The sequence below is a fragment of the Bos taurus genome, chromosome 3, assembly GCF_002263795.3.
Source record: "Bos taurus isolate L1 Dominette 01449 registration number 42190680 breed Hereford chromosome 3, ARS-UCD2.0, whole genome shotgun sequence".
Lineage (NCBI taxonomy): Eukaryota > Metazoa > Chordata > Mammalia > Artiodactyla > Bovidae > Bos > Bos taurus.
Genome location: NC_037330.1, coordinates 57,316,096 through 57,331,834, shown reverse-complemented (window position 1 = coordinate 57,331,834; position 15,739 = coordinate 57,316,096). Strand labels below are relative to the sequence as shown.

General features: G+C 38.7%; 1 protein-coding gene across 1 annotated transcript in view; it reads right to left on the bottom strand.

The window, feature by feature from the left end:
• Positions 1 to 15,739, bottom strand: part of ODF2L (outer dense fiber of sperm tails 2 like) — a 399,873-nt gene that overhangs the window by 382,513 nt on the left and 1,621 nt on the right. The window lies entirely within an intron of this gene.

Here is a 15,739-nt window from a genome sequence, read left to right as displayed (position 1 = left end):
TCAAAGAGTTTACATATTTTAAATTTTGATAAATATGCAAATGATCATTCCAATGTCTTCATCAATGTATAGTTCCTTCAACAGTTTGTAAAAGGGCTTGTTTTTCTACATATTACAGCGACACTGAACTGTCCATTAGTGCTGACTTTCCATTTAACCCTCTACTGAAAAGTAGAAATAATAAAAGCAGTATAAATTTGAGGGAGAGAAAGGAAAAGTAAAAAAAAAAATGAGTTCTCATTGTCTCATCATTTACATAATTAAGGTAATAGATAATGTCTAAGATTGAAACAGGCACTCAAAGGAGGGGGAAAAAAAACTCATACAAAATGACCCCAGTGACTCCAAGAGAAGTCTTTTAGGATCTAACACCTGTTGTAGAAATGAAATAATGAAGTTTAGCTATTCATTTTTCATTACAGTTTTTTGTTTCCATTAAATTCAAGTAAATTTAACTTATTACCTTTTATAACTCTTTCTCTTTATCTTTCCTTCAGGGTCTCTCTGCTTCATCTATATTTATACAGAAAGAGATTTTCTCCAAATGTTGACATTGGCTACTTCTGGGTGGTTATTTTGGGTTGGTGGTTGCTTTCCTCCGTCCATTTGAATATTTTAATGAGTATGCATCACATTTATTAAATCAATAAAATTGCTACTCTAAAATCAAAAAATTAAAATATAAACCAAATGTTATATATGTGTCTGCATACACACATACATACACACTGAAAATCCAAGCAGTAAAGAAAGACACAAAATGAAAAGTGAAAACCCTCAAGCCTTCCCACTCCTTACTATACTGTACCTTTTCCCTAAAGATAACCACTGTGAAACGTTTCTTAAAATTCTTATTATTTAAAAACTGTGCATATACAATGTACTTATATATACATAACAAACACATTCTTTTTTTTTTTAATGGCTGAAAAAAGAAGAAAGACGAAGTCAAAAGGTACTTGCCGATGGAGTCTACTTTATCTCTCTCTCTTTTTAAATCAAGAAAATTTCTTTTTCATAAAAAATTTGTATTAATTTGTATAAATTTGTATTAATGAAGTTAATTAAGCCTTTGTATTAAGACTCACACACTGCTCCACACCTTGTTCTTTTTAGTATTATATCTTAGAAATCTTTCCGTATCAGCACTTTCAGATAGATGTGTTCACTGCTGGTCCTTGCAGCCACATTCACATAGTGTTGACAACACTCCATGAATAAAGAATTCTGGCAGACCAATGGACGCTTCCAACCACTGACACTGAAAATGATGAGAGAAGGAAAGGGCAACCTACAGTTCCTCTTCCTTTCAGTCTTTCCTTATTCATCATTAACCCATTGGTAGAATGTGCATCAACTGAGCGACTTCACTTTCACTTTTGACTTTCATGCATTGGAGAAGGAAATGGCAACCCACTCCAGTGTTCTTGCCTGGAGAATCCCAGGGACGGGGAAGCCTGGTGGGCTGGCGTCTATGGGGTCGCACAGAGTCAGACACGACTGAAGTGACTTAGCAGAATGTGCATAAATCAAGAAATGAATTTTAAAAATTGAGTTAGATTTGTGCAGCATTTCCATGATTTCAGTAAGAATGAAATAGAAATGGACACACTTAGAATTACAAATTGTGTAATTTCAATGATTATATGCACGATAAATGTTCTTATATTTGCATTTTAAAACTGCCATTGTACAATACGAAGATATAAGGTAAAATTCATGCTAACAATCTAAAATTTTATTTATTCTTTGCTTAGAATGACATTAAGTAGCAAATTAAAAACACTATGAAAGTTGAGAAATCACAGAAAGAAAAACAATTTTACTTTAGTACCTTGGGCACTTTTCTCCTATTTCTTGAACAAGGGTTATGTTGCTGGCCCTGTTTAATAGTCTAAAAACAGAGAAAGTTGCAGTGTAGCAGAAAGAAAATGGGAGACTTTTAGTTCTTGCCCCACAGAAGCATGGCAGATATTAACAGTTGCTTGTCCTATAAATATTCTCCTCTTTTTCCTTGGTAGCAGTACCCCCATCTTGTTCAGCATGACAATGTGCCTTGTATTTTTAAAAATGGGTATTTTTCAACAGCGCACACTGCATTTACCAAATTCTATTGCTTTTACAAGGAACAGAATGATCCATGCCTAGTCAGATCAGATCAGATCAGATCAGTCGCTCAGTCGTGTCCAACTCTTTGCGACCCCATGAATCGCAGCACGCCAGGCCTCCCTGTCCATCACCAACTCCTGGAGTTCACTCAGACTCATGTCCATCGAGTCAGTGATGCCATCCAGCCATCTCATCCTCTGTCGTCCCCTTCTCCTCCTGCCCCCAATCCCTCCCAGCGTCAGAGTCTTTTCCAATGAGTCAACTTTTCGCATGAGGTGGCCAAAGTACTGGAGTTTCAGCTTTAGCATCATTCCTTCCAAAGAAATCCCAGGGCTGATCTCAAAGAGATATAAATAAAGTTTACTAGATGGGGCTTATGAAAAAGAAATTTTCTTGATTTAAAAAGAGAGAGAGAGAAAGTAGACTCCTTTGGCAAGTACCTTTTGACTTCGCCTTTCTTCTTTTTTCAGCCATTAGTATGATGCCTAGATATATAGGAACCATCCTGAGACATGGGGCTGAAAGCCACATGCTAAGAATAGCAAAATATAAACATATAAAGCTGCCAATCTCTGAATTTCTTATTAGGTGAAAAAATAAATCCCTATTTTTTGTATCCAGGTTTCTGTAACTTGAGCTGAACAGTCAACCCTTAATTAATACAGGCAGACTAGATAACACGAAAGTTCTTCTGTTACAAACAGCTAGCAATGCTAAGTAAAGTGAAAAAAATATTTTAATATGTATTTGAGTTTACAAAAAAATACAGAAATACTTAAGTGTCAGAAATAAAGAAAGAAGTGAGCACTGTAGCTGTGAGCACACAATATGATCCTGTCTTGAGTGGGAAGGGGGTTGAGAAAGGTCCTTGAATCTTTAATTTCATATGGTATCTGGAGAAAAGAATTTGGGCCCTTGGTACAAGCAGAAACTAGAAACTATGAGCCCCTCCTCATGCTCTCTCCCCATAAAAAGATCTAGGAAGTTCTGTACCCTCAGTGAAAAAGTCAATCCTCAGCACAGCAAGATGACAAGGAAGATTTTCTATCATACCATGAGCTCTGAAAAGGGAGTTGGGGGAAGGTCTCTCAAGAGAATTTATAATCATGATTTGTGTTCCCACTGATAGGATTTCAAACTTAGGATATCTGAATAATCTTGGAACTTCTAAATCCAGAAAGAAATTCATATAAAAATGGTCACTGCAACGTTTTTTGTAAGTTCAAAATTGTTTCAATTTTTTTTTAATGTTTTCAAGAAGAGGATGGGTTCAAGATGGCAATATAAGAAGATCCTGAACTCACTTCCTCCCAAGGACACATGGAGACTACAGCTGCATACAGAATAATTCCCTCTTGAAAAAAAAAAAAAAGGAGGCTAGCTGAACGATGACTACGTATCAGGCAAATAAGAAAAAAAAAAAACACACCAAAATGGATAGGAGAGGCTGGGATACAATCTCATCATAAACCCCACCCCAAGCACACAACCCAGAATCAGGAGGGAATTCAAACCCAGAGCTTCTCACTGAAGAGCAAAGGATTTAAACCCCACATCCGGCACCCCAGTTTTTAAGACCTATACCTGACAGATGAGCTCCCCAACATCTAGCTTTGAAAACAAACTGGGCTTGCATCCACTGAAACCAAAAGACTCAGAAATGGCTTTTATTTTTTTTTATTTTATTTTTTAACTTTACAATATTGTATTGGTTTTGCCATATATTAACATGAATCCGCCACAGGTATACACATGTTTCCCATCCTGAACCCTCCTTCCTCCTCCCTCCCCGTACCATCCCTCTGGGTCGTCCCAGTGCACCAGCCCCAAGCATCCAGTATCGTGAGGGTCGAGTGCTAGGACTCATCTGCCCAGGGCCCAGATCAGAGATAGTTGACAACGAAGTGAAAGAACCTCACTCTACTTATGTTAAAACAATAATCTGATGGATAGGCATCTAATTTAACTCTCACATATAGGAGACTGCTGAAATGTTCCCTGGGGACACAGAGTGGTGGGCATGATCTTTGTACTCTCCCTCTGCCTTGCTCCAGCCAATGGACACAATCTCTTTTTCTTTTTCCAGTGGGTACCATATTTATACTCCGCAACTCTGCCTCACTACAATCAGTGGGCACCACATTCATGTTTCTATAAAGAAAGCTGAGTGCAAAAGAATTGATACTTTTGAACTGTGGTGTTGAAGAAGATTCTTGAGAGTCCCTTGGACTGCAAGGAGATCAAACCAGTCAATCCTAAAGGAAATCAGTCCTGAATATTATTGGAAGGACTGATGCTGAAGCTGAAACTCTAATATTCTGGCCACCTGATGCGAAGAACTGACTCATTGGAAAAGACCCTGATGCTGGAAAGATTGAAGGCAGGAGGAGAAGGGGACGAGGATGAGCTGGTTGGATGGCATCACTGACTTGACAAACATGAAACAAGCAAGCTCCGAGAATTGGTGATGGACAGGGAAGCCTGGCATGCTGCAGTCCATAGGGTTGCAAAGAGTCAGACATAACTGAGTGACTAAACACGTTGTCCCTCTAGAGTGCTCCAGAGTATCAGTATCTCCAGTGAAAGTGAAAGAAAGTGAAGTCACTTAGTCATGTCCAGCTCTTTGCGACCCAATGGACTATAGTCTACCAGGCTTCTCCGTCCATGGGATTTTCCAGGCAAGAGTACCGGAGTGGGTTGCCATTTCCTTCTCCAGAGGATCTTCCTGACGCAGGGATCGAACCCAGGTCTCCCACATTGCAGGCAGATGCTTTACCCTCTGAGTCACCAGGGAACCCCAGAGGGGAGTGTTTATACAGTCTGTGACCCTAATACTGCCCAGGAGATGCCCCTTGATTGCTGGCTCTGGAGGACAAGGGAATCTGTGTTCCTGGGCCTGACGGGACTATAACAACTAGAGAGAGAGTTGTAGGAAGGCTACCACCCCAGTGCACTGTTCAGACAGCAGACCGACAGATATTCCCAGTCTGTGAAAGGAGACTATTTGCTAGTCCAGAATCTTTATCCTGAGGGGCAGGCTTCTGGCTTGACACGTATCTAGTGACCTAAGAAAGTGTTCTCAGGGATTATAAGCTGCTGGATAGAATCTTTGCATAATCCCTCTTGCCTTACTCCAAATAACCACTATCTCCCAGAATGGAATGTCTACCTTTGTCAGGCACCCCAATTTTTGCAGCTTCTACACAGGACACCTCTATGTGGCCTGGCTCTGGTGGCCAGTGAGGCATATGCTTGCAAGTCCCGTAAGTACTGTAATCAACAGAAAAAGAGTTCTGAAACAGATACCACCGCCCAGAGCACAGGAAGAGACAACAGACACAGAAGCTTAATCTCTCTGTGAAAGAGGCCTACTAGTGAATCATCACAATGAAGCCTTAGAAGCAGGCTTCCTCTGGTTAAACACACATGACTACAATCCCTTCCACAGACCTCAGAGGGCAAGTGCTATCTTTGGACTCTGCCGTATGCCAGACTGCTAGTATCTCCTGAAGGGGAACTCTCACACATATCTGCTCCCCTGGTTTTTATGTCTAGTATCCTAGTTTTTAAGGTTGCTGCCCAGGTGACATCCCTTGACTGTTTGCCTCTTGCGGTCAGCAGGCTTATATTCCTAGGTCCCATAGGACTGCGACAATCAGAGACACAGTTCCTGATAGGCTACCACCCTCAAGGCACTACTTTAATAAAGACAACAGGCTGAAAGACATCCCCAGTCTTTGTGAAAGAGTTCTATTTTCTTATCATGGTGCTTTGGCCAGATGGGCAAGCTTCAGGTCTGGCACACACCTCAGGGGCTATGGAGCTGCTCTCAGAGAACACAGGCCAGAGGATGCCATCTTTATGTTCTGCCTCCGACTCACTGTGTCTCACCAGTATCTCTTAAAAAAGAGCCTATGCACTTGTCTAGAGCCCTGATTTTTATGACTGCCATCCAGGGGAAACCTCCAGATTGCCTAGTTCTAGTGACCAGTGGGACCAGTCCCACAGGACTGGATATATTTGCATATTTCAAAAGCTGCTGTCTATGAGAGTCTGCCTTCCAATCAGCCTGAATCTACATGCTGACCACAATCCGTCCCTTTGGGACATTGATGAGTGTTGGCATACCCTCTTCTACTAAGAACTATTAAAAATAGGCTCCTTGGATAATCACAAAGGTTTGAGAGAAAATCAAGACCTACAGCAGAGTTGAATGACCAAGTTCATCTCCTACACGAAGCCACTATTTCTAGAATGGGCGAGGTGGTTGTTTCAGCTAATGCATAGAAGTCAATAAAGAGATTTAATAAAGAAACAGAGGAATGCGTTCCACACCATACAACAAAATAAAACCTCAGAAGAAAATGTTAATGAAACAGAGATAAGTAACTTACCTGATAAAGCATTCAAATGATGGTCATAAAGATGCTCACCAAATTTTAGAGAAGAATGGATGAACACAGTGAGAACTTCAAAAAATATTAGAAAACTGACAGCAGAACTGACAGCATTGAAGAATACAATAACTGAACTGAAAAATAAACTGGAATGGTTAACCAGCAGACTAGATGAAGCAGAAGGAAAGATAAACTTGTGTCAACGTGAACACAAGTCACTCAATCAGAAGAATTCACCCCATCAGAGCATGAAAAAGAAAAAAGAATGAACAAAAAAGGTGAAGAAAACTTAAGAGACTTATGGGATAACATCAAGCAGATTAACACTCACACTATACGGGTCCCAAAGGAAGGAGAGAAAGAAAAGGGCAGAAAAATTATATGAAGAAATAATGACTAAAAAATTCCCTAACCTGGAGAAGGAACCAGATATCCAGACCTAGGAAACTCAAGAGAGTTCCAAATATGATGAACCCAAAGAGACCCACACCAAGGGACATTATTATTGAAATGTCAAAAGCTAAAGACAATGAGAGAATCTTAAAAGCAGAAAGAAAAAACTAAGTTGTTATATACAAGGTAGCCCCCATAAGACTTTGAGCCAATTTTTCAGTACTAAATTTGCAGGCCAAAGGAAGTGGCACAGTATATTCAAAGCACAGAAAGAAAAAACTAACATCCAAGAATACTCTATTCAGAAAATGTATTATTGAGAATTAAAGGAGAGATAAAGAATTTTTCAGACAAGTAAAAGCTAAAGAAGTTCTTCATCAATAAATCAAATTCACATGAAATGTTAAAGGGACATTTTTAAGCTAGGAAAAAAAGGGTACTAACTAGTAACATGAAAACATGAAAGAATAAATCTCAGTAGAAGAGTAAATACATAGTAAAGGTACTGTATTAACAACGTATAAAGCCATTAAAAAGGTTTAAAGACAGAAGTAGTAAAAATAACTATAACTAAAATAATTAGTTATGAGAGGCACAAGATAATAAGATGGCAATTTCACATTAAAAACATAAAATGGGGAGAGAGAAGGGTAAAAACGCAGAACATTAGAATGCAATCAAGTTTAAATTACTTAAGAAAAATGGCTATAAGTTGTTATATGTAAGCCTCCTGATAACTACAAAACAAAATCATATAATAGATACACAAAAGAGATAGGGAAATAAATATCACTAAAGAAACTCATCACACCACAAAAGAAGAGAGCAAGAGAAGAATAAAGGCACAGAGAGGAACTACAAAATAGCTAGAAAACAAATAACGAAATGCAATAAGGACATACCTATCAATAATTTCTTTAAATGTAAATTACTTAATTCTCCAATCAAAAGACATAGAGTGGATAAATGGGTTAAAAAAAAATAAAGATCCATGTTATGCTGCTTGCAAGAGACTCACTTCAGATGTTAGGACACACAGACTGAAAGTGAAAACGTGAAAAAAGATATTCTATGAAAATGAAAACTAAATGAAACCTTCGGTAGTATACTCGTAACAAACAAAACAGACTTTAAAACAAAGACTATAATGAGAGGCAAGGTAGGGCATTACATAATATTAAAGTCAATCCAAAGAGAAGATATAATATTTGTAAATATTTATGTATCCAACATAGGAGCACCTAAATGTAAATTAATAGCCCTAAAGGACTTCCCTGATAGCTCAGTTGGTAAAGAATCTGCCTGCAATGCAGGAGACCTGGTTCAATTCCTGGGTAGGGAAGATCCACTAGAGAAGGGATAGGGTACCCACCCCAGTATTCTTAGGCTTCCCTAATGGCTCAGCTGGTAAAGAATCTGCCCGCAATGTGGGAGACCTGGGTTGGATCCCTGGGTTGGGAAGATCCTCTGGAGAAGGGAAAGGCTACCCACTCCAGTATTCTGGCCTGGAGAACTCCATATAGTCCATGGGGTCACAAAGAGCTGGACACAACTGAGTGACTTTCACTTGAAAGGGAGAAATAGTCAGCAATACAATGGTGAAAGTGAAAGTGAAGTCACTCAGTTGTGTCCGAGTCTTTGTGACCCATGGACTGTAGCCCACCAAGCTCCTCTATCCATGGGATTCTCCAGGCAAGAATACTGGAGTGGGTTGCCATTTCCTTCTCCAGGGGATCTTCCCGACCCAGGGATCAAACCCAGGTCTCCAACACTGCAGGCAGACACTTTAACCTCTGCGCCACCAGGGAAGCCCTTAAATACAGGAATACAGTCTCTCAGAAAACGTCCTATAGAGACACAGAACTTCAGATCCAAGTACTAACATCAAATACAATGGTAGAGAAATTTCATATAATATTCCGTTTACATCATTGGACAGATCATCCAGACAGAAAAAAATAAAATAAAAAATCAGCCCTTCAGTTCACTTCAGTTGCTCAGTCGTGTCTGACTCTTTGCGACCCCATGAACTGCAGCATGCCAGGCCTCCCTGTCTATCACCAACTCCCAGAATTCACTCAAACTCGTGTCCATCGAGTCGGTGATGCCATCCAGCCATCTCATCCTCTGTCGTCCCCTTCTCCTCCTGCCCCCAATCCCTCACAGCATCAGAGTCTTTTCCAATGAGTCAACACTTCGCATGAGGTGGCCAAAGTACTGGAGTTTCAGCTTTAGCATCAGTCCTTCCAAAGAACACCCAGGACTGATCTCCTTTAGAATGGACTAGTTGGATCTCCTTGCAGTCCAAGGGACTCTCAAGAGTCTTCTCCAACACCACAGTTCAAAAGCATCAATTTACTTCAGCACTCAGCTTTCTTAACAGTCCAATTCTCACATCCGTACATGACCACAGGAAAAACCATAGCCTTGACTAGACGGACCTTTGTTGGCAAAGTAATGTCTCTGCTATGACTATGCTATCTAGGTTGGTCATAACCTAGACTTACTCCTTCCAAGGAGTAAAGGTCTTTTAATTTCATGGCTGCAATCACCATCTGCAGTGATTTTGGAGCCCCCCAAAATAAAGTCTGACACTGTTTCCACTGTTTCCCCATCTATTTCCCATGAAGTGATGGGACCAGATGCCATGATCTTAGTTTTCTGAATGTTAAGCTTTAAGCCAACTTTTTCACTCTCCTCTTTCACTTTCATCAAGAGGCTTTTTAGTTCCTCTTCACTTTCTGCCATGAGGTTGGTGTCATTTGAATATCTGAGGTTATTGATATTTCTCCCAGCAATCTTGATTCCAGCTTGAGCTTCTTCCAGCCCAGCGTTTCTCGTGATGTACTCTGCATAGAAGTTAAATAAGCAGGTGACAATATACAGCCTTGATGTACTCCTTTTCCTATTGGAACCAGTCTGTTGTTCCATGTCCAGTTCTAACTGTTGCTTCCTGATCTGCATATAGGTTTCTCAAGAGGCAGGTCCAGTGGTTTGGTATTCCCATCTCTTTCAGAATTTTCCACAGTTTATCGTGATCCACACAGTCAAAGGCTTTGGCATAGTCAAGAAAGCAGAAATGGATGTTTTTCTGGAACTCTCTTGCTTTTTCCATGATCCATCGGATGTTGGCAATTTGATCTCTGGTTCCTCTGCCTTTTCTAAAACCAGCTTGAACATCTGGAAGTTCACAGTTCACGTACTGCTGAAGCCTGGCTTGGAGAATTTTGAGCATTACTTTACTAGCGTGGGAGATGAGTGCAGTTGTGCGGTAGTTTGAGCATTCTTTGGCATTGCCTTTCTTTGGGATTGGAATGAAAACTGACCTTTCCCAGTCCTGTGGCCACTGCTGAGTTTTCCAAATTTGCTGGCATATTGAGTGCAGCACTTTCACAGCATCATCTTTCAGGATTTGAAAGAGCTCAACTGGAATTCCATCACCTCCACTAGCTTTGTTCGTAGTAATGCTTTCTAAGGCCCACTTGACTTCACATTCCAGGATGTCTGGCTCTAGTTGAGTGATCACACCATTGTGATTATGTGGATTGTGAAGATCTTTTTTGTACAGTTCTTCTGTGTATTCTTGCCACCTTGTCTTAATGTCTTCTGCTTCTGTTAGGACCATACCATTTCTGTCCTTTATTGAGCCCATCTTTGCATGAAATGTTCCCTTGGTATCTCTAATTTTCTTGAAGAGATCTCTAGTCTTTTCCATTCTGTTGTTTTCCTCTATTTCTCTGCATTGATCGCTGAGGAAGGCTTTCTTATCTCTTCTGGCTATTCTTTGGAACTCTGCATTCAGATGCTTATATCTTTCCTTATCTCCTTTGCTTTTCGCTTCTCTTCTTTTAACAGGTATTTATAAGGCCTCCTCAGACAGCCATTTTGCTTTTTTGCATTTCTTTTCCATGGGAATGGTCTTGATCCCTGTCTCCTGTACAATGTCAAGAACCTCATTCCATAGTTCATCAGGCACTCTATCTATCAGATGTAGTCCCTTAAATCTATTTCTCACTTCCAGTGAAATAAATATAGATATATATGGTCAAATAATTCATGACAAAGGAAGCAAAAATATACAATGAAGAAAATATAGTCTCTTTTAATAAATGGTGTTTTGAAAACTGGACAGTAACATGCAAAAGAATGAAATTGGACCATTATCTTAAACTACATACAAACTTTACTCAAATGGATTAAAGACTTGAACCTAAGATCTGAAATCATAAAACTCCTGCAGGAAAACATACATGGTGAGTTCCTTGACATAGGTCTTAGAGATTTTTTTGAATCTGTCACCAAAAGCAAAAGCAACTAAAGCAAAAATAAACAAATGGGACTACACAAAATAATCTTTTGCACAGCAAAGGAAACCACCAAAGAAATGCAAATCAACCTACTGGACAGGAGGAAATATTTGCAAGTGATATATCTGATAAGTAGTTAATATCTAAAATATATAAAGAATTCAAACTATGAATAGCAAAAAAAATATCCAATTTTTTAAATGAGCTGAAGATATGAATAGATATTTTTTCCCTGAAAAGATGCTCAACATCACTAATCATCATGGAAATTCAAATCAAAATCACAGTGAAATATTACCTCATACCTTCAAAATGGCTATTATTAAAAAAGACAACAAATAGCAGGTATTGGTGAGAATGTGGAGAAAAGGAAACCCCTTATTATTAAAAAAGACAACAAATAGCAGGTATTGGTGAGAATGTGGAGAAAAGGAAACCCCTCAAGCACTGTTTATGGGAATGTAAATTGATGCAGCATTATGGAAAACAGTAAGGAGATTCTTCAAAACAAATTAAAAATAGAATTACCATATGATCTAACAATTTCACCTCTCAGTATTTATCCAAAGACAACAAAAACTCTAACTCAAAAAGATATCTGCACCCCATGTTCATTAGAGCACTATTTACCATACCCAAGATACAGAAACAACCTAAGTGTCCATCAATCTTACCATTTGCGACAACATGGATAGAACTGAGGATATTATGCAAAGTGAAGTGAGACAGAGAAAGACAAAGCTTAGTATATGATCTCACTTATATGTGGAATATAAACAGAAACAAACAAACAAACTACCTCACAGATACTGAGAACTTATTGGTGGTTGTCAGAGAGGGAAGGGAGCAAGAAGAAATAGGTAATAGGAGTCAGAATATATAAGCTTTCTGTTGTAAAATAAACACAACCTGGGAATGTAATATACAGCCTTTTGACTACAGTTACTTAATAATACTGTATTCAATATTTGAAAGCTGCTAAGACAGTAGATCTTTAAAGCTCTCATCCCAAGAAAAAAAAAAGTTTTTAACTATGTAAGGTGACGATATTAAGCTGGATAATTATGGTGACCATTTCACAATGTACACAAATAGTAACTCTTTACATTGTACACTTGAAATTAATATTTGCTGTTGTTGTTTAGTGTGTTTGTATTTGTGCTCAGGCACGTCCAACTCTTTGCGGCCCCATGGACTATAGCCCTCTAGGCTTCTCTGCCCATGGAATTTTCCAGTCAAGAATACTAGAGTGGGGTGCATTTTCTACTCCAGAGGATCTCCCCAACCCAGAGATCTAACACTAGTCCCGTGAGTCTCCTATATTGGCAAGTGGATTCTTTACCACTAGCACCACCTGGGAAGTCCAAAATAATGTTAAATGTCAATTATACCTCAATTTTAAAAGAGAGGATAAAGACAAGAAATAGTTCAGAGGGAAAATACTGCCAGCACTCAATCAATCAGATATGGGAAATAAGAGGAAATAAAAGGGATCAGATTTCTAGCTTAGGTGACTCGGTGAGTATAATTCAACTAAAGTTAAAAGAAACTCAAGAAGAAAAGTAACTTTAAAAAAAAGTAAACTGCAATAGGCTCAGTACTGGAAATACTGAATCTGTAGTTGGAAATTTAGATTGGGGAGAGGAGTCACAAAAGAACTGTATACATCTTGATTTGATTACTTTATTCATTTTAGGAAGTATTTGAGAATCCACTATGCTTCCAGGAATGTAGACCATAAAAATATAAAACTGATCAAAAAATGGTTGCTGCTCAGAAGAAGAGAAATGAAATCTATCTGTAGGCAGAAGGTACAAACTGCTGGACCAAGTTCTCAAAGGATGATATGTACATTCTCAACTTTGGCCACACATTTAGAATCACCTGGGGAACTTCTGATCATCCCAATGCCCAGTCCACACTCTGGGGTTGTGATCTGGGCATCAGTGGCCGCTTAAACTCTCCAGGTGACACCAATATGCAGTCAAGAGAAAGAGAGAATATCCACTCAGAAGAGGATACCTAGGATACTTCCTTTGAAATATTTGGCAGTATTTGTGGGAGGAGTGTGAAGAAGGATAAGAGATAGAAATAAGAGAATTTTGTTGAAGGAGCTCCCTCCATATAGCTTCATGATATACAGTTTCTTTGTCAAAGAGAAAAAGTATCAAAGGCTAAAAATAAGAATATATGAGAATAAGGCAGGCATTTTAGGAGACTGGCAAAGTTTTGCAGTAGGCTCTGCAGAGTATGTGAAAAAGTTACTTAGAAAGAAGTAGAAGCTTTAGGCAGTTGTAAAAGTTCAATGGAAGTAAGAAGTCATGCGTTGATATTAGCATCCATCTACAAGGTAAATGGCAACCCACTCCAGTATTCTTGCCTAGAGAATCCCATGGACGGAGGAGCCTGGTGGGCTACAGTCCATGAGGTCGCAAAGAGTCGGACACGACTGAGCGACTTCGCTTTCATTTTCACTTTCACAAGGTTGTATAATTCTCCCTAATGATGCTTGGCAGTCTGTGAGCATGTACAGAGAAAACATTCATCCAGGACTGTTGATTGATAGGTTAGAAGGATAAAGGGAACTGAGAAGGCTGGTGAAAGTTAAAAACAGGACAATTAAGAATTAAGCATGTGATTGTAGGACTTGATGATGACAATTACATACTTAAATGAGTAAAGTCAGAGATCAAAGGAGGAAAGGAGGGGGAGTTTTGGTCAAAACAAGATTTCCAAATGCAGGACTTCAAAATAACAGAGTACAGAGCGTATGGCAATAGATACCTAATCAGTCTTGCTACTTGTCTTAGCCTCCTCTCCAACCCACTATCTACACCGCCTAAAACCTGGTATTTCTAAGTTGAAAGTCTGATGATCTCTCCGCACCCTCATGCCTCAATCCACCAGATGAACTCAATCAAAAGCCAGTTCAAGAAGTCTTATCACCTCTCCTATCCTGATAAGTTAATACCCACTTCCTCTACACTTTCTCCCTTTGCTCAATCTTAAACAATCTTTTTATAGTTTTCCTTCACACACTGTTTTACAAGCCTGGTTCCCCCACTAGATTCTGAGTTCCATGAAAGCTCCAATCAAGTATTATCATCTTTTAAGCCATATTTCAACAATCTTACTGATTAATTCAACAAGTAGAGGTATAGATTCTGGCATTTCTTGTTTGCTTATGCTTGTATCAACACTTTTAATGATGATGTATTTGAGGAAACTCTTTAGGCTACTTGTCCACTACTGTGAAGTTTTATTTAAATAGATAATCTGCAAAGACATGGAACCAGTCACATGTATTATGTGACCATATTAGTAAACAAAGTACTAATTACAACTCCTTCAAGTTGTGGAATTCCCACTCTTCCCATAAGATATTTCATTTACAGTTTGTGACTTGTGTCTATCTGATAAATGCAAGGTGGGAACGTCAACCATATTTTTTAAAAAGTAATGAAACAAAATTGTCTGTTTATTAGATAAAAATATATGCAAACCAAACTTCTAATATATATTTTTGCATACCAGTGGATCATCTTGCATACCCCATGAAGTTTAGGTATCATTGGTCTAAACATAAGGTAATGAACTATCTGCCAGCCACTACAAAAAAAAATTAAAATACGTATCATACTACCTAAAATGTCATTTTTATAAACATTTTTTTCATTTTTAAGCTGAAAATTTTGAGGAGAATTTCAGATATTCAGCACTTTGTATTAACTTTAAAACATTGCTTTCCTAATACCTTGAACTATTGGAGTAAGAAGTTACTATGGGGGACAGAAAAAGAAAGCGTTAAAAAGTGATCTAAAACCCTTACAGAAAAACCAAGCCTCCAAATTAAAATTCAAGTTACTAGGTGCAGCTGGAAGTGAACATTTAAAAGCACTCGGACTCCCCTTGGCATTTCAACATACTTCTAACTACTTATTCAGTTTCTGTCTCATGGGATTAGTTATAAGCTCCCACGACAGCAAGGGCTATATGCCTTGTTGTCTGCTATATTCCCAGTCATACGAACAATGCCATGTGTACACAGTAAACGTTCAAAAAATATTTACTAAATGAATGAATGAAATGGTACAACTGAAGTTTCAATTAAGAAACTAATCCACAAGAACAGTAACAAAAAATAAGTGCTAAACCTTGAGCTTTCAGGTATTCTTACAGCAAATCCTTCAGAAGTGTCAGCAAAACCGAATGAGAAAGTCCAGGAGATAGCAGAGAAACCATGAAACAATAAGGTCCTGGAAAGGGGTGTGTTTGTTATTGGGAAGGGGCTGGGTACAGTCACTGCGGAAGTTTGAGAAAAGGCTGTTTGATTTATCAGGAAGATAACGGGCAACTTCAGGAATTCTGTTAAGGAATAGTTACAGAAGTGGAAACCAACTACATGGAATTAGGTAGGAAATTCTAAGATGGTAAGGAAATAGAAACAACACACTAGTCTTATGAATTCACCAGTGAAACTAGAGAAACAGTATTACAGAGGGCTCAACAGGAACAAATGAAGGTTTTTTTTTC